The sequence below is a fragment of the Prionailurus viverrinus genome, chromosome B3 (assembly GCF_022837055.1).
Source record: "Prionailurus viverrinus isolate Anna chromosome B3, UM_Priviv_1.0, whole genome shotgun sequence".
Classification (NCBI taxonomy): Eukaryota; Metazoa; Chordata; class Mammalia; order Carnivora; family Felidae; genus Prionailurus; species Prionailurus viverrinus.
This window is the reverse complement of record NC_062566.1, coordinates 132,591,073-132,615,321: the sequence shown is the minus strand read 5'-3', so window position 1 is coordinate 132,615,321 and position 24,249 is coordinate 132,591,073. Positions and strand designations below refer to the sequence as shown.

Sequence of the window (24,249 nt, the reverse complement as noted above, 5' to 3'; positions counted from 1 at the left end):
GCGCAGGTGATGGACATTGACTGCAGGTTGGGAGCTGACCCCTGCCCTGTCGCTTCAAGGGGCCATTTGATAGGAAATCGAGTGTCCCTTGCAAACTTGCTGCATGTAGCAGACACTGTGGATGCCCCGCCCGGGAACCCCTGCCCGGACCACCTGGTCCACGCCTTCAGGCTTCCACCTGGTAGCACCTGCATATCTCACTCAAGCATCCTTTGCCACATTAGAGGCCACATAAGTGCCAGGGAATTATCACCCTCCCAGGAGCAGCCCTCAACCACTGACTGACGTCTCCCTCCTGTAACAGGACGACTCCGAGGCTCGTCCCACACTGGCGTTCCAGTCCCCAGCCGGCTTTGAGCTTCGGCTGCCCACAGGGCTCACTGGCCCGAGAGCGCGCCCTCTCTTAGCTGACTTCCCTCTTCTGTTTCACTTCCTTACCCGCCCCCGCCACGTTTTGTGGGATCCCTTCCTGCATTCACCGTGTAAACTCAAATTCTTGCCTGTTCCCCGGGGGAACCCACACCAAGACTCACAGCCTCATTTCTTTGGAGCTACCTTCTCCTGGGGCCTCCTCGCAACCCCTCCCGGGTGTTGTCACTCAAGTCGTTTCCGGGGGCAAGGAAGTGTGGCCGGGGCTGCTGGCTGCCACAGGACCCGTTTCCCCTTCTTCCTGGGAACGGGGCCAGAAAACATTTCCCAGCCTGTGTGAAGGGACAAGCGGCCAGGGGACCAAGCGCTGGCCAATATAACGTGAGGAGCGTCTACCACTGGCGGGCCCGACTGGTAGAATGTTCCATGTGTCATCTTTCATGGTCTTTCTGCTTGCACCTCAGCGCACATGACCCCGGTGACCCCGGTGGCCCCGATGGCGATGGCGGAGCCACCCACAGATGCAGCCTGGGCCCCCGAATCACCTCTGGGCGGAGAGCCATTTGCCCAGGAAGAATGACAGCTGTGTGTGGATTTTCAAGAGCGAGGAATACACTATTGTGTTTGAGCCATTGTATGTTTTGGGATTTGTTAAGGCAGCAAATATTTACTAATTCAGAGGACAAGAGGCTGGGCCTCAGGAGGTGGGCAGGCCTCAAATGAGTGCTGATTGCTTACTGTCTGAGTGCCCTGAGCAGTCCTTAATCTCCCTGCAGCCTGTCCTATAGGAATCACTGTCCCATGCTATGGATGAGGAAACTGAGGCCCAGAATCACAGGGTTGGGTCGTGATAGAAAGGGCATTCAATCTGACGCCAAACCCGGTTTATAGTTCACGGAAGAACTCCAGATCTTTCTAATGCCCTCTCTCTCCAAATGTCCTTGTCCTGGTTGCCAACACCCTCAAGGCTCTGTGACCTCAAAGTTGCTGAGAATTTGGCCACGTCACTGCTAATGGCCAGGACCTGCTCATGGGAGAAAGGGGCCGGAATGCCTCTGTCCATCGTTCCGGGGGCATTTTAGGGGCCGCTGCCAGCAAGTGGGGTGATGTCTGGGTCAGTCTCATCTTTAGGCCCCGTTCTGGTCCCCAGGGCAGCCTCCCACTGTCCCAACTTGAGAAGGAAGCAGCCCTTAGTCCCGTCTCTGCGTGGCATGAAATGCCCCATGACCCGTTAGGGACATGTTAGTGTATTAGTCAGGGACCCTACAAGTACAATTGTCAGATTTGGAAAGAAAAAGAATGTATATATAGTTCAGTATGAATTTCAGATAAACAAGCAAGGAATTGTTTAGGGTAAGTATGTCCCATGCAATATTTAGGACATACTTACACTATGAGTATCGTTGCTTATCTGAAATTCAGATGGAACTGGGCCCCCTCTGTTTTATCTGACGACCCCAACTGCAAAACCCAGCAGCAGACACACGCGTAAAGTAAATAAAGAGAAGTAATGAATTGGTAGAGGCGTGGGCAGGATCAAGGGCACCAAGACAGAGGGAGGCATCCGGAGTCTAGCCTGTCAACAGGCGCTGCAGCCTTGGAGGATAGAACCTTGTCAGAGCCCTGGTGGAAAGCAGAGGAGAAGCTGGAGAAATAAATAGCCTCCCTTTCCTCTTGTCCTGCCCACCTGAGCTCCCATTGGTGGACCCAGTCAAAAGCCACAAGGCAAGGACGCTTGGACAATGGTCCGTCAGCCTGCCGGGCACAGAGCTGGGCACAGAAGGACAGAGCGGGGACCTGACAGCAAATGAGGAAGCCAGCTCTGTCCAGAAAAGGAAACTAGGGTTTCTTAATCTCCCTTGGGCTCTGTCCCCTTGGTGGTACTTAAAAGAGGACACTCCTTGCCAAGACGGACAGGGACAGTCACAGATACCACACCCGGGCCCCCAATCCTCCTTTAGGAAGCTCTGTTAAGAGCCCAGAAAGAGGCTCAGAGTGGAGGCCACGCACAGGTGGCCAGATGTCCACGGGGGTGGGGGTGCCTCTCACCTTCACGGGATGGCTGTGACTGACTCCAAGCTCATCAGGTTCTCTGGACTCTTGCATCCAAACCCTCCCCTAAGATTTCTACCGATTCCTGGGGCCCATGAGCCCCCTGCTGTCTCCACCCAGACCTGCCCCTCCCCCGGCAGACTTGGGGCCTATAGCAGCCACCATCCAGGAGCCGGGCCTGTCCTCCACACCCCCTGCTCCCTCTGCCCTCCTCCCTGGCCCAAATTCATCACCCTGTCGCCCTGAGGAGGTGGGAGTCAAGTCCACCCCACACTTTCATCCAAGTATTTCGCAACAAAGACAGCTGTCTCCCCCTCGCCCACCCCCAGCTCTCTCTTTCTCTCTGTCTCCCTCCGCCTCTCTCCTTCCTCGTCATCCCCCCCGCCCCCGCCCCATCCATCCTGATCCCCTGTGTCTTGCACTAGGCTGTAGAAATGAAAGAAAAGATAGGAATTCTGAACTGCTTAAAAACCTCTCTACGCTGCTCTTGCCCCTGGAGGATAAAACTCGAAGCCAGCCATCTACAAGGCAGGGTGGGGGCCCCTTGCAGACACCGGGTCAGCCGACACTTTGATCTCGGTCTTCCCGGGCCTCCAGAACTCTGGAGCCCGTGGCAACAAACACAAGGTGCAACGGCCACAGGCTTTAAGCAACACGGGGGGCACTGACTGAAAAGCAAGGCTACAACCTGGAAAGTTGGTCTCGGCCTGATATATGGACCGGCACCTAAGGGCTGTTCTTTGTAGGCCAGCCCCCCCCAAACCACCACTCCCCGCCCCCCATCACCCTCCCATACAGTCCAAGCCCTTAGCAGGCCTTACAAAGCTCTCCAGATCCAGCCCTGCATGTTTGCCCCTCCCCACAGCCTACTCTGACCACGCCCATCTCCTGGCCTTGCCAAGCTGGCCACAGCCCTCCCAGCCTCAAACTTTGGCTCGTGCCGTGCCGTACCCTCCGCCTGGGGTGCCCTGCACCCACCTGTGCGCCAGACAAGCTTCGTCTGCCAAGACTCGGGGTGGCAGGCATCTCCTTCGTTGGCAGGCCTCCCCTACCCGCTCCTCCCTGCCCTTCTCCTTGCCCCCACTCCTCCTCCCTGCCCCCATCCCTCCCCTACTCCTCCTCCCTGACCCACCCCTCCTCCCTTTCTACCCCTCTCTGCCCCGCCTCTTTCCACCCTCCCTCTGCCCCACCCCTCCTCCCTGCCCAGACCCTCCTCTCACCCCTCCTCCCTGAACCCACCCCTCCTTCCTCCTCCCCTCTCTGCTCCAGCCCTTCTCCTGCCCCTCCTCCTTGTCCCCACCCCTCCCCCCTTCCCTGCCCCCCCCCCCCCTCTCTTTGAGGCTGTGCCTCCTGACAGGTAGCTCTGGTGTATCTCAGCAGCTGACACTGCTTCTGGCTCTTAGTAGGGCTCCTGGCATTTAATTTGCATCTTGAGGATAGAAATAGTAATAGTTGCATTTATTGAACACTTGTCTCAGGCAGCCACTGACTCAGACTGTCTGGGCGTGTTACTCGGGTCACCCCAAGCCGCCCCACGAGGAAGGTGCCAGTTATGACTCCTGACCGACAGGTGAGAAGGGCCTGCGCAGAGAAGGGGCACTCGGCGGGCCACCGGCGATCCAGCCACTCAGCCCCACACCACTGCTCCGCAGAACCCGCCTGACGGCAGGAGGGAATGGGCATTCCAAGTGCAAGAGGGTCCAAGGGCACGCCTGTGCAGACAGGTGGAGCGAGGGTGGGGGCACCGAGGGAGAAGGGGGGCGAGGAAGGTGTGTGGGGCTGGTCTCAGAGGCCTCAGAGGCCCCGTCAAGACCACCGGGCCGCACGGCCTCTTTACATTCTCCCAGGATCTGCCTTTCTCCCGTTTACCCCCCGCCCCGGGGGAGGCAGCAGCCCTCAGCCAGACAGGCACCGACTGCCCCGGGTCAGAAAGGCCGCTGGGCACTGTAGCCCACAGATGATCTTTAGGCCCCAAGCCTCTCTCTCCCGGGACGTGTAGCACAACAGACACCTGATCCTGTCGGCCAGGCGCTGCTGTTCAACATAGGCCCGGGGCCCCTGAGGGGAGGGCGAGGACTGAGGGACGAGCTGGCCGGCCAGAAGGGGCTACAAAACAGGCCCTGCGGCAACAGAAAAGTCGGCTCCCATCCCAGGAGCCCGGAGGCTGGCAGGACCTTGCAGCAGGCCCGGCGTCCACCCCCTGAGCAGAACTCTGGCTGTGGCAGGCGTGGGTGCGTGCCCGGGTCACATGCTCCTCGGGGACCAGGCCAGGAGCTATGACAGTGCAGTTTACAGCTGCTGCTGGCTGTCGGCTGTGGCCCCCGGAAAACTGGGAAGTAAGGGAGAAAGAGGAAGAACAGAGAAAGAGAAAGGAATCTTAAAAATCCGAACCCTGTACTAACTGAACTTGGACATGAATCTCAAAGTCTCTGATCTACTTCCTCAGCTGTGAAAAGGAGACGGTCACATCTCTCCCCCAGGACGGTGTGAGACATCACACGCCCTTCTTCCCCGTGTCAGGCTCGTGCCAGGGGTCCCCGGGGGCTTCCGGGGGGCCAGCCCCCGTGGGGCACGTACAAAACCGTGGGTGTGCACATGTGAGAGAGAGCGTCTTGTGCACATTAACTGAGTTCTGGCCAGCAGCCATTATTTTTGAAATTACATGTGATGAGGGGCCCAATCCCACGATTCACAGACTCTTCCAAAATCATCCGTATCCCATTTTTTAATTTCTGTTTTGAAAATACGTAGGTAGGCTTGATTTGAATTCCAGTTCTACTGATTTACGCGTAGAATTCTTGATCTCAGAGAACAAAGACACACGAACGCGCTGACTTATAACTGCTCGTTCCGGTTTCACACTCAGAGTTCGGAGGGCCCTGTATTCCGAACAGTGCCCTTTCTCCATTTAGGGCCCCAGAGAGGGGAACGATTTGTCTAGAGTCACATAGAACTTTCCAGAGGGGCCGAGACCCAGCACCCTGGTGGCTAGGTCCGAGCTCTTGTCAATGTGTCAGCTGCCTTCCACCCCACCTGTGCACGCACACACGCACCGAGAAAGACATGGAGAGCCGTATTTTTAAAGAACAAGAGACTTCAACACTGATTTAATATTTTTATAAGACTAGCTCATTCGCCAACTGTCGTGCCAGCTTGTGGATCAAATGCACCTCTTGTCTTCACTTGAAGAGTGTGAGCTCCGTGTGCATAGTGTGCTTGTGTGCACGTGTCCACATGCACCAGCCGCCGGTAGGAGCCCGGCCGCGGCAGGGCTGAGACCCACCTAGGGTCCCCCCTTTCCTGCTAAATGGAGAAACCCCAAACTGCATAATGATCGCCAAGGCCGTTCTTTTTTCCCTGCTCGAACCTGACGGCGTTTCCCTCTGCAGTGACCTTCAGGGCTGGTTTACGAGCACATTCAATGAGCCATGCCTATAATAGTCAAGGGCATTTGAAATCCAAACCCCCGGCCCTCCTGAGGGCAGCTATTCCTGGAATCCAAAGCCGCCCCCCAAGGAGCAAAGGAGAGACCCCTGCCCCTTCCCCTCATCCACTCAGTGCAGACCGCATTCTATTCACACTGGCCCACAGCACTGTGGACATTTGGACAGTGAATTCCACACTGGGGAGGCTGTTCTGTGCTTTGTAGGAAGTTTAGAAGCATCCCTGCCCTCTACCCGCTAGATGCCAGTAGCAACCCCCCCTTCAGTTGTGGCCACCAAAAATGTCTCCAGGAATTGTCAAACGTCCCCTGGGAGGAAATTGTCCTCAGTTAAGAACCACTGTTTCCAGCCACCCCCCATCCCCTCCGTCTCTATCAGGAAGTTTAAGCTAATAAAAACCACCAACATTTATAAGGCTTTATTCTAAGGAAGATAAATACATTTTCTTATGAGCTACGGGTACTATCATTTTTCTTTCAATTTTATATATCAGGAAGCCAAGGCTCAGAGAGGTAAAGTGAGCTGTCCAAGGTCACCCAGCTAGCAAGTGGCGGTGGAGCTGGCCGGTGACTCCAGAGTCTGGACTTTTAGCCACTGGGCTCTGTAGGAAGTGGCCCCAACCTGACCTTCGGGAGGGGGAACAATGAGGCACAATGACATTGACATTGACACCCAAACTGCCTATACTTGAAGCCTCCGGCTGCTCAGTGGGGCTTGTGGTCTATTGTAAACCACATCCTCCCCACCGGAGCATCTCTGGGAGTCTGCAGGGGTAACAGGCATCGTAAATGTGCTCACGAGGAAGTCCAGCCCGTCTTCCTGTGTGGTGGGATTCCTGCCGCTTTGCCCAACAACTTGGGTGGTAGGGTCTGCAGCACGATGTGACGATCAACCGCTAAGATCACACCGAAAGCTTGGGAGGGAGCTGCAGAGAAGCAGGGAAGGAGTTTCTGGAAGCTGTGGCCTCTGCAAAGCCTTGACAACTCCTCTCGCTGTCCAGCTCGGTTTCCCTTCCCTCAGAAAAAGGGTGCTGGGGCGGATGAACTCCTAGGGCCTTCCAGTTCCAACATTCTTTTCTCTCAGTTCTGTGTGGGACACGGGCTAGTGGGAGGACGTGTCACCGTCGCGGAGTTCACCATGCAACGGGATGCCAGGTCTGCCCCCGGCCCTGCCCCATCACACCCAGAACCCAGGCCCTCCTCATTAGGGCAAGCCCGGGGCCGACCCCAGAGCGGCGGGGCTGGCCGACACCTCTGTGATGTCACCTCACTGGCCACTTTGGATTCCCCAAGGAGCAAGGCCGAGGTGAAAGCCGAAGCCTGGGAGCGGTCCACTGCCCTTCGCCTGCCAAATTGGTAACAGCTGCATGCCTGGGGCAGCCACCGCGCTCCCTGTGAGCTCCGCGTCCACACTGGCGGGACCAGGGAGTGCATGCGAGAGGTATCTGCCTTCTCCTTGTCACCGCAGTGATGGGGGGATGGGCCGCAACGTGGCCCTCGCTCTGCATAGATGGTGAGGGGCCAGCCAGGAGCTGCTGCACCCCGCAGGCTGTCCAGCATCCGGCACAACCAGGGGCTCATCCCTGGGAAGGAAAGATGGGTGGGAGGGTCTACATGGTGGTCTTGTTGCGAGAGGCCTTTCTCTCCTGCCAAGAGGCAATAGAAAGCCCCCAGGCCTGCCATGGACACATTCATGTGCATGGAAAACATGTTCCCAGCAGCTAAGTTGGGTTTAGCTTTGTTTCTGAGTTTTAAAGGGTGACCCAGGCATGGTAAGTCAAGTGACCTGACCAGCTGATCGGGTCAGCAGCCTCCAGGATGGACCAGCCGAAGCCCCACTGGCCACCTGAGCTTGCCTGACCCCTGGGACATGCCTTCCCCTCCTGCCACCTCCCTGCAGGTGGCAGGTGATCCCCTCCTTCCCTTTCTATAGATGCACCTTCCTCCCTCCCGGGTGGGGAGGAAGAAGTCCCAAGGATGAGTGTCTCCTGAGTGCTGAGCCCTGGGTGGGCTCTTTCAGCCCTGGGATCCCATCTAACCCCCTAGCAGCCCTGGGAAGATGGCTCATGTCTCAGAAGATGAGACAGAGTCAGTGAGGTGCTGGGCGACGGCCAGGGTCCCGCTGCAAGTGAGGAACAGGCCGGGATTTTCAGACGCCGGAGCCCGTGCTGGAAATAAGACGACAAGGTGCCAACTGGGATTGCATGTGGGTGGCATCTCCCAACAAGGAAGACACCATCTGCACAGGGCTAGCCAAGCATGTCCCAGCCAGGTCCCCACCAGGCCCAGGACACCCTCCGGGGGCAAGACGTTCCCTGGAGAAAGTCGGAACCTCAGGCAGATAGTCCTGGACACCAGGATCTCTCCCGCACATGGGTCCTTCCCCAACAGCCGAGAGCCAGGAGGGACGCCAGATGGCCTCACTCTGTACCCCTGGGCAGGGATAGCTCACACTGCCAGCCGAGGACAGTCAGCAGTTTGTGGGGAGCGGGGAGGCTAGTGGCTCTGCCGTTTCTTTCTGTCTTATTGGTCTGCCCTGGCCACTCTTGTCTGAAGGGTCAGTTATGGCTCTGGAAGGCCCCAACCGGCTTCAAGAGCATCACGTCCCACGATTGAGCTTGTACCTCAGTTTTGCTTATTTAAAAAAAAAATTATTTTTAATGTTTTTTCTTTGAGAGAGAGACAGGGAGAGAGAGCATGAACAGGGGAGGAGTGGAGAGAGGGAGACACAGAATCGGAAGCAGGCTCCAGGCTCTGAGCTGTCAGCACAGAGCCCGACGCGGGGCTGGAACTCACGAACCTCGAGATCATGACCTGAGCCAAAGTCAGATGCTCAACCGACTGAGCCACCCGGGCGCCCCCAGATTTGCTCGTTTTGATGGAAACCCTTGTAAGAGCCCACGGTTCGTCCCCTTACATACATGTGGGGGGCATTGGAGAGAACAGGGCTGGACCAGACAGCCCCTCGCCCGTCCCTAGGGGCCCTCATCCTTGTGGGTGTCGCCCCCACATGTAGGGTATTGATAGAACATGAAGCCATCCTGCCCCTTTGTCCCGTCTGAAGGGTGAGGGCTATACCCCGACTCTGTGCTCTAGAAATGAGAAGATTTTCTGTCTTCTCTCCCTGGAGTTTGCCATGCCCCCACCCCCGAGCTGAGGGGTTCCGGATTGTTCCAGAGGAAAGTACTGTTGGCCGCACGCCAGAGGACACAGTGCCCATTTTAAAGAAAGGAAGAGATTCGGGGATTTGGCTCTGTCTTCTCTTCAGTCCCCTCCTTCCCTTCCATGGATGCGTCTGCCTCCCTCTCAGGACTTGGCCACCTCAACCCCCTACCATGTGCCCTCTGTCCGCCCCCTACCTCCCATCCAGGGTAAGGATCAGACTCTTCTCTGTTCTTCATCTCTTGAAACCAAAATAAACTGCTATCAAGAGGCAGCCAGGGCCGGGGGCCAGGACACCAAGCCCGCAGGGGTGCTTATTTTAGAGGGTGATATTCCAGTGCTCTGTCAGAGCCTCTCAGGACTCGGCACTGACCCGCATCCCAGCTCCCTCCTCTCCACTTAGCTGGCTCTTCCTACCTCCACTCTCCCCCTCTTTCTCTCCTTCCTGGAAGAGGCATCGCTGTCCTAGGAAAATGTGCTGCTCTTGGCATCCTCTCTGGGCCCTGCTAGGTGTGGGGCTCTATGAACTGCCCCTGCATCATATACGCGCGTGCACACACACACACACACACACACGTTTAATTATGGGAATTGAGACTAAAATAAACAAGAAGGGAAGTCTGGAAGGGAGAAGCCAGGTGTGGTGTGTGTGGGTGTGCGTGTGAGGGTGGGCGGGTGGCCAAGGGTCAGGCTGAGGCTGACAGACAAGGCTACAGACCTCCCCAGTTCCGACCTGGGAGCTGTGTGGCTTGCCTGGTAGCACATACATTCAACAGTTACTTAGTGAGCACTTACTACGTCCCAGGCACTGTTGTAGGCACTGACACGCAGCAGGGAACAGAAAGACTGTTCTAGGTGGGAGAGGCAGGCAATAAACAAATGACATAAAGGCGTAATTGGTAAGGGGGGTGATAAGTGTTATAGAGAAAAATGAAGCGGGATGAGGGACTAGAGAGGGAGGGAGGGAAGGTTCTATTTAGGATCAGAAAATAGAACCTCCCTGGTGTCAAGTGTGAGCCTTGGGGCTTTTCCTTGGTGGTCACGTCCTTCCTCCTGCCTCCCTGCAGGTCGACCAGTTGTTCGCTTTCTGCCTCAGCATCTATCGGTCCCTCTGTTACCCACGTCTCCATGAAAATGCTCCCTGGAGGACTGTTCCACAGGACCACCTCTGGGGTCTTATACAAAGGTGGAGGCCTCAGAGATCGCTGAGGCCAGGGATTCTCCGACACTCGATGTCGTTTGTCATCCGGGACATGCCAATTAAAACTGAAACAAGATACCGCTGAAACCTATCAGAATGGCTGATATGAGAAAAGCTAGCACACCTGGGATTCTTGTTTTTGAATTCCTTTTATTTTTGTGAGAGAGAGAGAGAGAGAGAGAGAGAGTGGGTGGGGGAGGGGCAGAGAGAGAGGGAGACACGGAATCTGAAGCAGGCTCCAGGCTCCGAGCTGTCAGCACACAGCCCGACGCGGGGCTCGAACTCACGAACCGCGAGATCAAGACCCGAGCCGAAGTCGGACGCTTAACCGACTGAGCCACCCAGGCGCCCTGCAACCGGGATTCTTCTACGTGGCTGACAGGAATGGGGATTTGTCACTGGTATGACAACTTGGCAAAACTGGTCGCTTTACTAGAGTTGAACACATGCCCACCCCGGGGCCCAGCGACTCCCATCTGAGGTGCACGTCCACCAGACATGCGGACACGCACGCACCAAAAGACGTGTGCTGGAATGTTCGAGCTATACTGTTCATCGTTGTCCCAAACTCCCCAGAGGTCCGCCACCAGTGGAACAGAGAAGCCGGCAGCTCAGGATACCGCACGGCCGTGGGAAGGGACACCCGTCATGTGGACGAATCTCACACCACACGGGAAGGAGACACAGGGATGAGGCCGTTCGGAGGACATTCAAAACAACCTTTACTGTTAGAGGTCAGGGGAGTGGTCACCCCTCCTTGGCAGGAGGAGGTGGGTGGTAGTGTAGAGACGGGGGCAAAGAGGGGTGCAAAAGTGGGGGAGGGCTGCTAAGATCCTCCCTTCGATGCAGATGCTGAGTGTCCTCTGTTTGCAAAGTTCGGTGGAGCTGTGCACCTGTGTGCGCTTTTTGTGTGTATGATACGTTAATAAAAAGTTTTAAAAAGTCAGTGCTGTTCGGCCCTCCGCTCACATGCATTCAAGAAGAATCTCTGGGGGAAGAGTCAGGCACAGGTACGTTTCATAGGGTTCTACTGTGCGGCTTCAGGCGGGAACTGCTGACTTAGCCCGACCCGTTCGTTCTGGACGTGACCAACCCGTGACGTCAACGGACAGGCCGGCCTGTCTTTGTCTTGGGGCTTTGCGGACCTTTACTGCAGTGTCAATGCTCCCAGCTAGGATGAGTAAGGTCCAAGTTTACAAAAAGCAAATGTCCACCAATTTCCTTTCGTAGCCTTGTGGGTGGGGTTCTTTGTTTGGCCCCAACATTCGGATTCCCTGTTACATGGCGGGTGGAGCTGTGGCTAAAAGCACTGCCTTTTGCGTCAGAAAGTTCTGGTTCAGATGTAAACCACCACTTGTACATTGTGGGATTATGGACAAGTCCCCCAACCTCTCTGGGCCTCAGTTTCCTCATCTGCGACATAGCACCTGCTAGGAAGGTTGTGTGGGTACAGCAGGATGACGTCATTTGTTAGTGGAGGGGTGCCCGGCTGGCCCTTCGCCCCGCATGAAGAAATCATGCTACGGGGTCGGAAACCCAAAATCCTCTGAGGCGAAAGGGCCTTCGAAATTGAAATTCAGAAGAATATTCAGAATGGACCAAGTGACGTTTCCAGCCCCCTCCCCCACGCCAGCCTGTGGGGATGGAAGCGTCTGGCAACGTGCCAGGAGCATCCCGGACGCTCAGGGCACGTGGCCGTGGGTGTTGTCCTTGCCACCTGATGATGCTGACCTCTTGTGCCATTGGGTCTATCCCAGAAACAGGGGCCCTCTTCCCTGGCCCTGGAGGAAGGCTTCCCTCCGCTGTGTGCCTGCTGGGGCTTGTCCACATGCTTGCTTGTTTGCTCCCCTACCCTCTGCAGCCCAGCCGCACCCCACGGCGTCCCGGCCCCCCGCAGCTGGATCCCTGAACCACCCCGCCCCTGTGGCATGCTCTGCCTCGTCTGCCCAGGCCCCTTACCCCAAACCCAAACCCCCTTCTGCCTCCCTCGTTTCCCTTGCTCTTGTTCCGTCCATCTTCTGCCTCCCTGCCTTCCCTCTAGCTGCCCTTCTCCTCCCCCTCTTCCCAGCCGCCTGTCTCCCCCCTCCCCTCCCCCTCTCCTCCCCCTTCTGTCAAGTCCCTCCTGGCTCCGTTCCATCCCCTGATTATCTCAGTGTCCCTCTCCCTTTGCTTCCCCGCTTCCCCCAATTATGTCTTCTTCTTTCTTTTCTTCTCTCGCTTATGCCTTATCCTCTCCCCCCTTCACCTCTTCCTTCTTCTCCATCATCTCTGCACTTGCCTCCCTTCTCACGCCCCCCAGTGTCCCCGGCTCTGTCTCTTTTATTCCCCCCCCCCCCCCCCCCCGCTCGCTCCCGTTCCCCACCCTCTTTCCCCTTCTCTCTCTCTCTCTCTCCCCCCGTCCTGGGGAGTTCCAGAAACATACCCATATATGGCCTCCATGTCAAGGATCACAAACGACGACGTCACGTGAGGGCCAGCGCTCGGAGATGCTCTCTGCCGCGAGGTCCGTAATTGACGCGCCGCCGTGGAGGAACCGAAGGCGGCATGGCAGCCTCCCCCGGTGCAATCTTCAAACAGGAAATCCGAGATGCACAACATCTTATAGTTTGGCTTGCCATCACTGGTCATGCGGTGGGCCCGAAATAAACTCCCTGCTTCAAAGGAAAGTGCTTCAGAACTGCCTGGGCAGAGCGGCCAAAAGCTCAGGGCCAGGGCAGGAGGAAAACTCAGGGAGGATGTTCTGAATTAAGGCACTCTCAAGAAAACCCTTTTTAGTTCCCCCGAATTGGGCCCCTGTTTCAGAGCCTAACAGGTAATGCATGCTTTCAACGTTCTTACACAGACCTCAGGGAAGGTTGCTTGGCTGGGACTTAACCACTGCGCTGCTTGGTCGTGATTCTTATCATCAGACCGCTTGCCTGCGTCCCTCTCTCTAGTCTCTTGTGTCACAAAGCATGCTGGTGACTTTCACTTTGGACCTGGGGGACGTGGAATCAGCTGTGTGCACACACGTACGCATTCTTCTGGGGGACGCTCACACAGTCTCACTCTGCGGTGCACTTCTGGACGTGGAAATGAAATGGGGTTATCGGTGTTGCTATTGTGGGTTCCGTAGGCCTTGGGCAGTATCCGGGGGGGGACAAGTGACTTTCAGAAAGGCTTTCAGGTCAGGTGAATAGATAGCTATTTTTATGCATGGGGGCATCAGTGTCATGTACGTCCATGGCGTGCCTCTGTGTGCACAGTTTTGTGGGGCGATAGCAGCCCGGTGCGGTGAGCTGTGTCTCCAAGCTGCTCGGGGCTTACGAGAGGAAATCCAGTCCGCAAACAGAGACTGACACCATGTAAAGAATGAGAAATGCTTTGTGAGATTTAACAGAGCGCTGAGGGAATGCAGAGACGCTAGAGTGCCTCGTGTGTGTGTGTGTGTGTGTGTGTGTGTGTGTGTGTGTCTGTGTGTGAGCACAAGGACATATGCAGGGAGGGGACAGCTTTTGAAAAGATGGCTGGATGTCACCAGGCAGAAGGACAGGGCGAGGGACCTCCAGGTGGAGAGGCAGCTGGGGCAAAGGCAGACAAGTCAGGGTGGGTCTGGGGTGTCGGGAAGTGCCAAGCGGCTACAACAAAGGCTCATGAAGTGGGGCAACACTGGCGTGGTGGGGAGGGCAGCCAGAGGGAGATGCAGATACCCCCGGCCTGGCGGGAAGATGGCACGTTTGCTAATTGCGTTGGAGCAAAGGGGGTTCAGGTGCGATCTGACTTTAGGTAGCTCCTCAGGAAGCCAGGGGAATGGAGGGGAATGAGGAAGAAGAGGGGCAGCGCTCCTTAGGGAGGACAGGTAAATGACGGAGACAGCAGGCAGGGCAGGGGCCACCCCCCTGCAGAGGGTAGCAGGACTCTCCGCCCATAAGGGAAAGCTGGGGTGTAAGGCAGGGGTGGAGAGAGCTCCCGGAGCCCCGGGGCAGAGCCGGCTGGGGCCAGAAGAGCAGCCATGGCCCCTGCCCTCGGCATCCGAGGCCTGGGGTAGAGCAGGGGCGAGGCAGCCCCAGGCAGATGCCCCAGTCACTTCCAAAACAGTTGGATGGGTCCCGACAGCTGGTGGCAGGCCTGTTTACAGCTCGGCCTCCTCCGGGAGCTGGCGGTGGCCCCCACCTGGCGCTGTTCTCGTTTGCATCATCCATTCTTGCACAAACAGGTCAGGCCCTGAGTGCCCCGGGTCCTCCACTGCCCCCACTCCCGTGACCTTACGACGAATAACATGGCAATCAATATCCGCGAGCAACTCATCGGACACCTCCTGGGAGCCAGGCACTGGCCCAGTGCTTGAGGTGATTTCTCTTACTGATGTTTCTCAAGGGCATCCTGAGTTAGAGGTGATCATGACTCCCATTTTCTAGATGTGGAAACTGAGGTTCTGAGAGGTTAAGGGTCTTGCCTGGGGCCAGACAGCTAGGAGGTGTTAAGTTCGGGATCAAACCCTGGCCTCTTGGCCTCCAGGGTTCACATTCAAAGCCACGGCCTCCCTGGGGCCCAGCGCCGCGGTAAACAGACCCGCCCCTGGCACAGTCAAGGCATCATAAGGTCCCTGTATATTGTGGACAGGCTAGATCCAAGAGAGTTCTCCCGAAGGAGTCACAAAAATATCTCTGGACCCGCCCAATGTCCTCCCATTTCTGAGCTACAGAGGGTCAGGCTGCCCAGAGGAGGTGGCCGGTCGCAGGACTGGTTTGTATTTTTACCTTTATCCTTAGCACCTTCTTTCGGACTAACTAATGCCCAGGAATATAACTGGCTCCTAACTTGCCTGATTTTTTTTAAAGAAAGGGACACAAAGGAGAGGGGTAGAAAAAGAGGAAAAGCAGGCAAACAGAGAGAAGAAGAGAAAGATTTAAATAAAGGCAGTGGGGGTGGGGAGCGAAAAACAGAAAGGAGAAAGACTTTGGTGGGACCCTGATTCAAAGATTTCCAGGCAGTATTGCGGTTGGATCCAGGTGAGGAGGGGGTCTGGGAGGGCCCTCCTGCCCCGCCGAGCCTTCCCAATGTGCAGACTGGAGCGAGGGTTTCCAGAGCCCCCGGCCCCCCGGGGCCAAGGTGAGGGCTTATGTTCTCCTGCTGCCCAGGACCAGGCTGGGCAAGGCAGCACTTGGGTTGCAGAAAGGCAGGGGCGATGGCTGTTGGAGTCTTGGACCTCTACCGGAAGGCCCCCTCCCCCACCCCCCAGGCTGCTGGCACAGATGGCAGGGCCTGGCATTTGCCGAATCCTGGGCAGAGACTGGGTTGGGGCCTGGAATCCAGCACCCAGACCTGTTTGCAGCTGAGCCCCACTGGTGGGTCTGGCTGCAGTAGGAGAGGGACAGGATGATGGGTCAGGAGGCGTGCGGAGGGGGCTAGGGCCAGCCCCCTGCAGGGCCAGCAGGCGAGGGAAGAGCCTTCCGTCTGGGAGACGGAGGCAAAGGTGACCGAAGGGCCCGGAGGTTCAAGCTTGGGGCCCAAAGAAATAAAAAGGAAACCTGGCCTTCGTTGATGCTCCTCTAAGCCGGTGCTCATGGCGCCGCCTCCGATTGTGGACCTTTGGGTCTGTGTGGAATCAATGCTTTTCCTTGGAAAACAGATGGTTTTCCACCCACAAACAACAAAAAAAAATTTTTTCCATTGTTTTTCCTACTTCCCTCTCCTCTCACCCTCTTTCCTCCTGCTTTGGGTGGCTTCCTCAATGTACACCAATAAATAAATAAACCCCCAAGACTGGTTGTCAGAGATCCACGCAGAGTGAGGTCAGCAAAGGGCGCTCACCTCCAGACCAGACGGGGCCCTGGTCTCCCTGGCCCATCGGATGGGCAGAGCCGGGTGGCATGGCTGAGCGGGAACAGAGCCAGCTTTGGACGGGTTCAAATCTCCCGTCATCACCTCCTACCTGGGTGACCTTGGGCCAGTGCCCACCCCTATCTCAGCCTCAGCTTCCCCTCCATACAATGGGGAGAGAGCCTGTATGGTGGGGGTGGGGGAGACCTGCCGCCACCCCCCCCCCCCCCCCAGCAGTTCCCCTTGGTAACTTCCAGCAATCCTGGCCCAACCTTGGAAGCCTAAAAGTCCTGGCCTGAGGGAAGCCAGGGGCTTGTAAACTGCATCAAAGGGTCGGGGATTAGCAGAGCTGGGAGGGACTTCTTAGAATCTTTAAGAGTCTGGACAAAAGGCTCAGAGTCCCCAGCAGCTGTGAGGCCCGAGAGCCAGCAGCCAGAGGCCTGTCAACACTGCCCCGCTGCAGAAACCTACCCTAGGGCTTTGACCTGAGCCCCTCCTGGGGCCCCAAGCAAAGTGGCCTGGATTCCACTCCCCATCTCCTCAGGGCTGGCTCACTCCCGGCAGAAACTTGCAGAGTAAGTGACCCCTGGCCGCTGCCCTGAATACTCATTGTCAGAGGGTCCTATGAAAAAGAAGGGCAGGGAGGCCAGTTCTCAACCCACTGGGCCAATTGCGACCCAGGCCTCAGTCTTCCCTTCTGCACTATGGGAAGAGCGCTACCCCACCCCACCAGGTACTGGGAAGGTCAAATGGTGCAGTGGACCACAAATACCAGCTCCCTTTAGGATTTAGGTTTTCAAGCAGTAGGACCCAGGAAGGGGAGAGAACATTTGAATGATTTACAGCCATGAGCCCTCAAGCTAGAAGTGTGTCTGGATTTTCTAGAACCCTCTACAGCCTGACGGAATGGCAGATCGGAGAGAGAAGTTTTGACAGAAACTTACTGGGCTTTGCATGGAGTGGGGTCAAAGACCCTGGGGGCCAAGTCCCCGCTTCCTCGCATGGCCCCGGGCCGTCAGGATTGCCTCGGGCCGAGGCTCATGTGATCTTTGCAAGAACCTGAAACTTTTGCAATTGGCAGATGGGTAGATTATGTATTACATATACCGTATACGCTTGTAAGATAGATGTGCACGTATCCCCATGTACACATATACACGTAGACCTTCTGATTACATACATGCGGCCTTCAGTGTGACTCCGGCCTTTCCTCAAACCCACAGAACAGAGGGATGCTGCTGTCGGCTACATGGGGGGAGGACAACGGTCAAGTCCGATGCTGCAGCCTTTCGTCTCTTCCTTGTCGGTTTCTCCCTGATGTGCCTCTGTTTCCTCATCTGTAGAATGGGAACAATACTCTTATCACCGATTTATCAGGCGGCTCAAACTCACAACGTGTGCGAGACCATAAATTAACTGCAGGGGAAGGCATTAGGGGGTGGTTTCGCCAACACACATTGCGATCTGCAGTGACAGATGTACGCGACAGTGTGCTGTGTACGAGCTAAACCGAATGGTGAGCACGCCCCTCTCACACCCGAGAGACGCTTGTGGACACCGAGGAATACTCACGTCACACCTGTCATTTGTAGGCTGTCGCCTCGTATATAAATTCAAAGCCGCGATTGAGAGGAGAGTGGAACAGGTTGTGACTCCTTCCCGAAGCTCCTAGGACAGCGGGTGACGTGAGCAGGAAGGGCGGAGGGGGCAGGAGGGACCCTGGGGAGCAGAGGATTTGCAGTGAGGGGACAGAATCCAGCCTGGGTGCTGACCCCATCACTGACCCAGCCACCCGGTCGGCGGCCACAGCCACAGCCACAGCTTTACCTCCTGACCACAGCTGTCAAGAGAAGGCTGGCTGGCTGTTGCTGTCGCTCTTTTTAAATGGAGGACGGTGTAGGAGGATCCAAGCCCCTCAGCAGGAGCCTCCTTGGAAACTGCCAACTGGGAACGAGGTCCAAGCGAACGTCGTCCCAGCAGGGATGAGTCAGAGCAGAGAATCACGGCATCTTGGGAGCCATTGAATGACATTAGACGATTTTCCTGGGCCACTGGCTGCGTGCCAAGTGCTATTCTCCGCATGTATACATGTTACCTCATTTCATCTGATGACGCTTCCAGGGGCTGTATGCTCTGATTATCTCCATTTTACAGATGGGCCAAGTGAGGTCCCCGGGGTGGGGGAAGTAACCTGCTCCCCATCGCACAGCCAATAGGTGGCAGGGCCAGGGCTGAACCCGGGCAGTGGGACACCCGTGGCGGCACCACCTGCCGGTGCAGTGATCTTGATAACAGCTCCGCTTCCAAGGTTTGACTCATTCATTCATTCATTCATTCATCCAGCATTTAATAAACATCTACTGTGCATCTGGCCTTGGGTTACGTCCTGGGGTCATGCCACGAATGTGATAGAGTCATGCAATTTGGAAGTTTCTGGATTCTATGGGGAGATAGGCCCAGAGCAGGCCATTAGAGCAATGGAGGCCGCTCTGGATGCCTCAGACAACAGATCAGGGAGGCTTCCTGGTAGAAAAGATGCTTGAACGGCATCTGGAAGGACGACTGGCCATGTGACAGGCAGGGAAGGGCCGGGAAGGTGGATGAGCCGGGTTCCGACTATGAACAGCCTCACGTCTGGAAGTGGCTTGTCCCGGCTCATACTCCTGACCCCGGTCCCTGGTTGAGAGGCAGCCTGGGATGCTGGATGATGACTGCCAGTTCCCCTCCTTGGCCCATGCCCTCCCAACCATGCCCCCATCACCAGTTTTCCGATAAGACACCGACGGAGCCACTCCTCCCACCGCAGCTCCCAACAGCCCCGGGCCCCTACCCTCCGCTCCAGAGCCACTGCCCAGGCAGCCCCTGGTTGGCAGCAAGCTGGGATCTGTGGGAGGGAAGGGACTGAGGGCAAGAAGGACCACTTTGCAAATGCTATTGTTTCATCCTCAGCACATCCTCAGCCCCTGCAAGCGCCCATGTCTGTGTGCGTGCCCATTTCACAGATGGAGAAACTGAGGCCCAGCTTAGAGGAACACTGACTATGGATGGGCCGGGTGCTGCTCAGAGTGCTTTGCATGTGCTAAGTCAAGGAACCTTCAGAGTCGCTGTTGTCCCATTTCACAGATGCCGCCTGGAGAGAGAGCTCCACTGGAGCCAATGTTTGGGGTGCTGCAAAGGAGGCAAGAGAGGGGCCCCCGGAGGCCCCAGGGGTGGCCCTGGTCTCTCCTTTCCAAGCTGGTCTTGGACTGGCTGCCCTTGAACTCCCCTCCCTCTGCAGGCCCCTTGCTTCCCCAGGTAAAACCACCTGCCTCCTGCTTTCTCTGGGAAAGGGCTATTTGTTATCCCAACCAGCCTCCCAAAAGGTCCCTAGGGACGGCTGGCCTCTCTCCAGGACTCAGGCCTAGAAGGTGGCCCAACCCTGGGCAGAAGCCTCAGAAATCAAGCTAGGCAGCATGCAGAGAAAGGAAACTGAGGCCAAAAGAGGGACAGGGCATCTCCCAGGATCAGTGTCCCTCTCTCTGACATGACATAGGCACTCTTATTATGCCCGTTTTATAGACAGAGAGCTTGGGATTCTAAGGGATCACACAGCTAATCACTGGCAAGGCTGTGACTTGAATCTGGTCAAGCTGACCCCACAGGCTGCTTTATAACTGCCCCTGCCTTTGAGACCGAGCAGCGCCAGCCGCCTCCACCCCCCACCCCCACCTCCTCCTCCAGGAGACAGACCCCAGTGTCCCTGGCAGGCATCCCGGACCTGTAACTGCTTAGGCCCAGGGCTGCAGAGTCCCCTCCTGAAGCAGCCTGCTGTCACCTACTAACGGCCAGGCCCAGAGCTAAGCCTGTGCACCCCTGGGCCCTGATTCTACCACCAACCCCTTAATACTACTTACTCTTGTCTCCGTTTTGCACGTAAGGAAACTAAAGATACATGACTTTCCCAAGGCCCCTCGAAGGCTGAGGATCTCAGTGGGGAAAGCAAGAGCTATCTAGGCTCAGTGGGGTGTGGGGGAGTTTGCCCTCTCCGGGGCTGAGACCCTCTCCCTCGGGATCCCTTCAGGGCCATTTTCTACCTCGCCTGTCTGTGTGCACCTTCCTCCGGGTAGGTCAAGGGCCTGAGGCGGGCTCCCTGCCCAGGTGTAGGTCAGGCATCCTGGCTGGATGAAAATGGCAGTGTCACCCCCGCCTGCTCCGAGCCGATGCGTGTGCTGGTTACTTGGATGGCGTTCCTGGAACACCGGCGCTCCAAATCCCGGCTTTCCAGCTATCTGTCCTTCCTTGTGTGAACCTTTTCCTTCCCCTTCCTGCACCTCAATTGCCTCATCTGTAAAGTGGGAGCAACCACACAGGGGCATCAAGTCCTTGCAGAAGGAGTGGAGGTATAGAAGAATTAACGTCAGGCCGAGGGAAGACGTTCCTACCTTCTAGAGCTGTTGTCGGGACAATGCCATGAAATAACTGGCAAGTCTCTGGATGCCACCAGACCTGTTGGGGAGGGTCTGGGCCCGACCTGTTGGGGAGGGAGTCTGGAATTGGCTGTAGGGGACTGACAGGTCCAGGTCATGGTTACCTGGCTCCTCCCACAGGCGTCTGGTCAGGAAAGGGGCCCAGTAGCTGCTGTCCTTACGCCTCTGATCAGCTCATGCCAGGCTGCAGGGCCAATGGCTGCGGGAGGGGGTCCTGTCGACTGCTTGCTGGGCCTCCTACCCAGACACTGCCCCCGCACAGGCATCGGCTTCTAGAACGTGGTGAAGTGGGTGGTCTCCTTCCCATTGTTACTGATAAAGGAACTAAGGCCCAGCAAGGGGAAGTGATTCAAATAAGGTCACACAGCTAGTAAGTTGCAAATTGAAACTAGACCTGGGGCTTCTGGCATCCGGATCTGAGACCCTTCCGCTACCACCGGGTTCCTTATTTCCTCATGACTAATGCTAAGCTCTTTGCCTATGGTAGACCTGTTAAGGTGGCCATAGGGGACCCTGGGGGACAGAGAGTTTGGGGGTTAATAGCACAAACACAAACCAAATGTCTCACTGAGTTGTAGAGGCTAAAGAACTAGAACAACACTTGGAAACCCAAAACTCTCTTTTTGCAAAGGGAAACTGAGGCCCAGAGAGGGGCAGGGACTTGGCCAAGGTCACACAGCACTCTAGCATCAACGTGGCTACTATAACCCAGGTCTCTGTCTCTCTCCAGCGTCTTCCCCCTTGTCAACCTGGCCTGGAGCAGATGTCCTCAGATGGGGGCACAACGATGCCAGGCCAGGCGCTGGGCACCAGCACTTCCGGTCAGTGTAGCACCACATGCGGGGATTCCCGCCTTGTGCCAGGTCGGGGTGGGTCGAAGCCTGACCCTGGCCCTGGGGCAGCCAAGGGGGTCACCTCTCACTGGGCAGAGCCCATTCCCCACCCTCCCGAAGGTGAGCTGGGCCCACCCAGACCTCAGGCACAGGGAAGCAGGGCGCCTGGGTCAGCTGGGCTGGGGACCCACCTGGTTGCACAGCGCCCCTGTGGGGACCAAGGGATCAGAGGACGTGCTCTAGGCCATCCTGATATTTAACAGGTGGAAAAAAGAAGGCCAGAGAGAGGAAGAGAGGTGCTCACAGTCAGTTGTTATGTGAACCTAAATCTCTTGGTTCCCCGTCTTTGGCTATTTTTACGATACACAAAACTAATGTTGATGCTGCTACAAAAAATCAACATCCCAAACATCAGGCACAAAATGATTCTGAGGTCACAATGCCCCTTCCCCTCCTCTAGTGTGGAAAACCAGCATGGCCACCTGACATGTTGATCTAGAAAAGGGTTCTCAGCCCTGGCCACGCACTACAATCGTTAGGGAAGCCTTGAACATTGCAGTGCTTGGGCCCTGGCCCTGGAGGCTTTGAGTCCATCCATCTCGGGTGAGACCAGGGCCTTGGCATGTTTTCAAGACTCTTGGCCAGACCTGAGAACCATACTTTAAGATGATTTTGACTGCATAAAAAAAAAAGCCCAACTAACATTTGCTTAAAGCAGAAGGATCTTCAGTCTCTACCTATCAAGCCAGAGAGGGCAGACCAGCATTGGTTCAGGAGGTCAACAATACCGTGAAGGACCCAGAAGACCTAACAACATTCACTCTGTCAAACTCATGGTACCGGCACTTTTCCCCTCATGGTTACAAGATGGTTGCCGCTGCTCCAAGCATCAAGTCCTCCAAACACAAAGCAGGGGTGTGGGTGAGGAGTTATTTTCTCCACTGCTGTCTCTTTTATTAGGAAGATGAAGTTCTTTCTAGGAGGCCCCAGCAGAATTTTCTTTATGTGTCTTTGGACAAAGCTAGGCTATAGATCCACCCTAAACGAGTCACTGGCCAAGGGGGTGAGATCATTCCAACTGGCTTGGAATAATCATGATTCATCCATGGGAAAGGGCACTCTGTTGTCTGAAGAGTTCTGCTCAGGCACTGCTCTGTTGTCTGTTGTTCTGCTGTCAGAGGAGATGGGGGAACTGGCTGTTGGGTAGGCGGTCATGAGGGTACAGTAAACTTTAACCAGGCATTCTCTTCCCATGGCCTCGGGAAGAGGACCCAAGGTCAGGTCCACACATGAACGACTGACCACAGCCCAGAGGGAGAAGTTGTAGCAGCAGAATACTTCTTGGAAGAAACTAGGCAGGCATCCTGGAAGAAGAGGCACACTCGATCTGGGCCTTGAGGAGTGAGAAGGGATCCTGAGGAGTGCAGAAAGGAGGAAGATGAGTCGGCACAGCCCAAGCCAGGGCGCTGGGGTGGGAGCTGCAGGTGGGTTGGGGGAAAGGTGCGTCTTCGCCTTACCTGGAAGGTCAGGTGTGCTGGGGGAATGGGTGCAGGGAGAGTAAGAAATGGATTCAAAGGGCTGGGAGTCCCGGGCAACAGGTGCAGGTAGAGGCGGGGCTTGGTGAGGTCTGGGGTGTGGGTCCTCAGAGGGGTCGGTGGGTGGGGCTGGGACACCGCCGTGAAGGCCACTGCCGAGGCAGGCAGGAGGAGATCCAGGCCTGAGCCAGCCAGGATGGGTGGAGAGAGGCAGACAGAGGGGAGTGATAACCAGCGAGACTGAGGCAGGGCACAGAGTCATTGTTCCCAAATGCCTGTGTGCCGCTCGCTCGCTGATCTGCTGTCTTCAGACCTGCAGCCTCCTCTAGCTGTGCTTGAAAAGCCCAGACCTGCTTAATAATAACTTTGCTAGTGCCGGATGGAGCAGTCGTTGTGACCCTCAGGGCTGTTACCAGAATTAGAAGGGTATCTATCAATATCAGGGTATTTTTTTTTTAATTTTTTTCATGTTTATTTATTTTTGAGACAGAGAGAGACAGAGCACGAACGGGGGAGGGTCAGAGAGAGGGAGACACAGAATCCGAAACAGGCTCCAGGCTCTGAGCCGTCAGCCCAGAGCCCGACGCGGGGCTCGAACTCACGGACCGCGAGATCATGACCTGAGCCGAAGTCGGCCGCTCGACCGACTGAGCCATCCAGGCGCCCCTCCTGCTTTATTCTTTATTCTTCAGTTTTTCTCCTAAGTGGTGGTTTCCAGTCACCAGTGGAGCTTTTCAATAGAGGTGTCATCCCTGGGCCACACTCCCAGAGATTCTGACTTCATTGGTCTGAGACAGGGGGTCCCAAGCAGCAATACTCTTTAAAACCTAGTTTGTATACTTTTTAATGATTTTATTTTTTTATTCTTTTTTAAAATTGTTATTATCCCTTTCCAATAGGCTCCATGCCCAACATGGGGCTTGAACTCACGACCCCGAGGTCAAGAGTCGCATGTTCTGGACCGACTAGAGCCAGCCAGGCACCCCTACTTTTTAAGTAGATGTGTTATTGCAGTATGATGCGCTCACAGAGGTGTGTAAATAAAGATCACGCTTGAACAGGTTCCTCGCAAAGAGAACTGACCAACCATGATACCACTTAGCTCAAGAGATACCAGGGGTGCCTGGGTGGCTCAGTCGGTTGAGCGTCCGACTTTGGCTCAGGTCATGATCTCACGGTCTGTGAGTTCGAGCCCCGCGTCAGGCTCTGTGCTGACAGCTCGGAGCCTGGAGCCTGCTTCAGATTCTGTGTCTCCCTCTCTCTCTGCCCCTCCTCTGCTCATGCTCTGTCTCTGTCTCTCTTTCTGTCTCTCTGTCTCTCTGTCAAAAATAAATAAACATTAAAATAAAATTTAAAAAAAAGAAATACAGTGTGGTTGGCTCCCCAG

The 24,249-nt window shown here is 56.0% G+C and overlaps 1 protein-coding gene and 2 long non-coding RNA genes across 4 annotated transcripts in view; 1 reads left to right on the top strand and 2 right to left on the bottom strand.

Annotated features, from left to right (window-relative positions):
- Positions 1-10,931: 10,931 nt before the first annotated feature.
- Positions 10,932-12,776, bottom strand: LOC125167798 (uncharacterized). Its single transcript, XR_007152952.1, has 2 exons — positions 12,649-12,776; positions 10,932-11,787 (listed from the first exon to the last, which is right to left on the bottom strand). It is a non-coding gene; the product is annotated as an uncharacterized LOC125167798 (long non-coding RNA).
- Positions 12,748-24,249, top strand: part of ASB2 (ankyrin repeat and SOCS box containing 2) — a 42,456-nt gene continuing 30,954 nt past the window's right edge. The window contains exon 1 of one of the 2 annotated variants that reach the window (XM_047862492.1): positions 12,748-13,038. The gene's annotated coding sequence lies outside the window, so the exon portion shown is untranslated. Of the gene's footprint in view, positions 13,039-22,688; positions 22,812-24,249 lie in introns of those variants that run through there. The other variant, XM_047862493.1, reaches the window with a different exon arrangement.
- LOC125167797 (uncharacterized) lies at positions 17,175-20,761 on the bottom strand. Its single transcript, XR_007152951.1, has 3 exons — positions 20,599-20,761; positions 17,601-17,747; positions 17,175-17,365 (listed from the first exon to the last, which is right to left on the bottom strand). It is a non-coding gene; the product is annotated as an uncharacterized LOC125167797 (long non-coding RNA).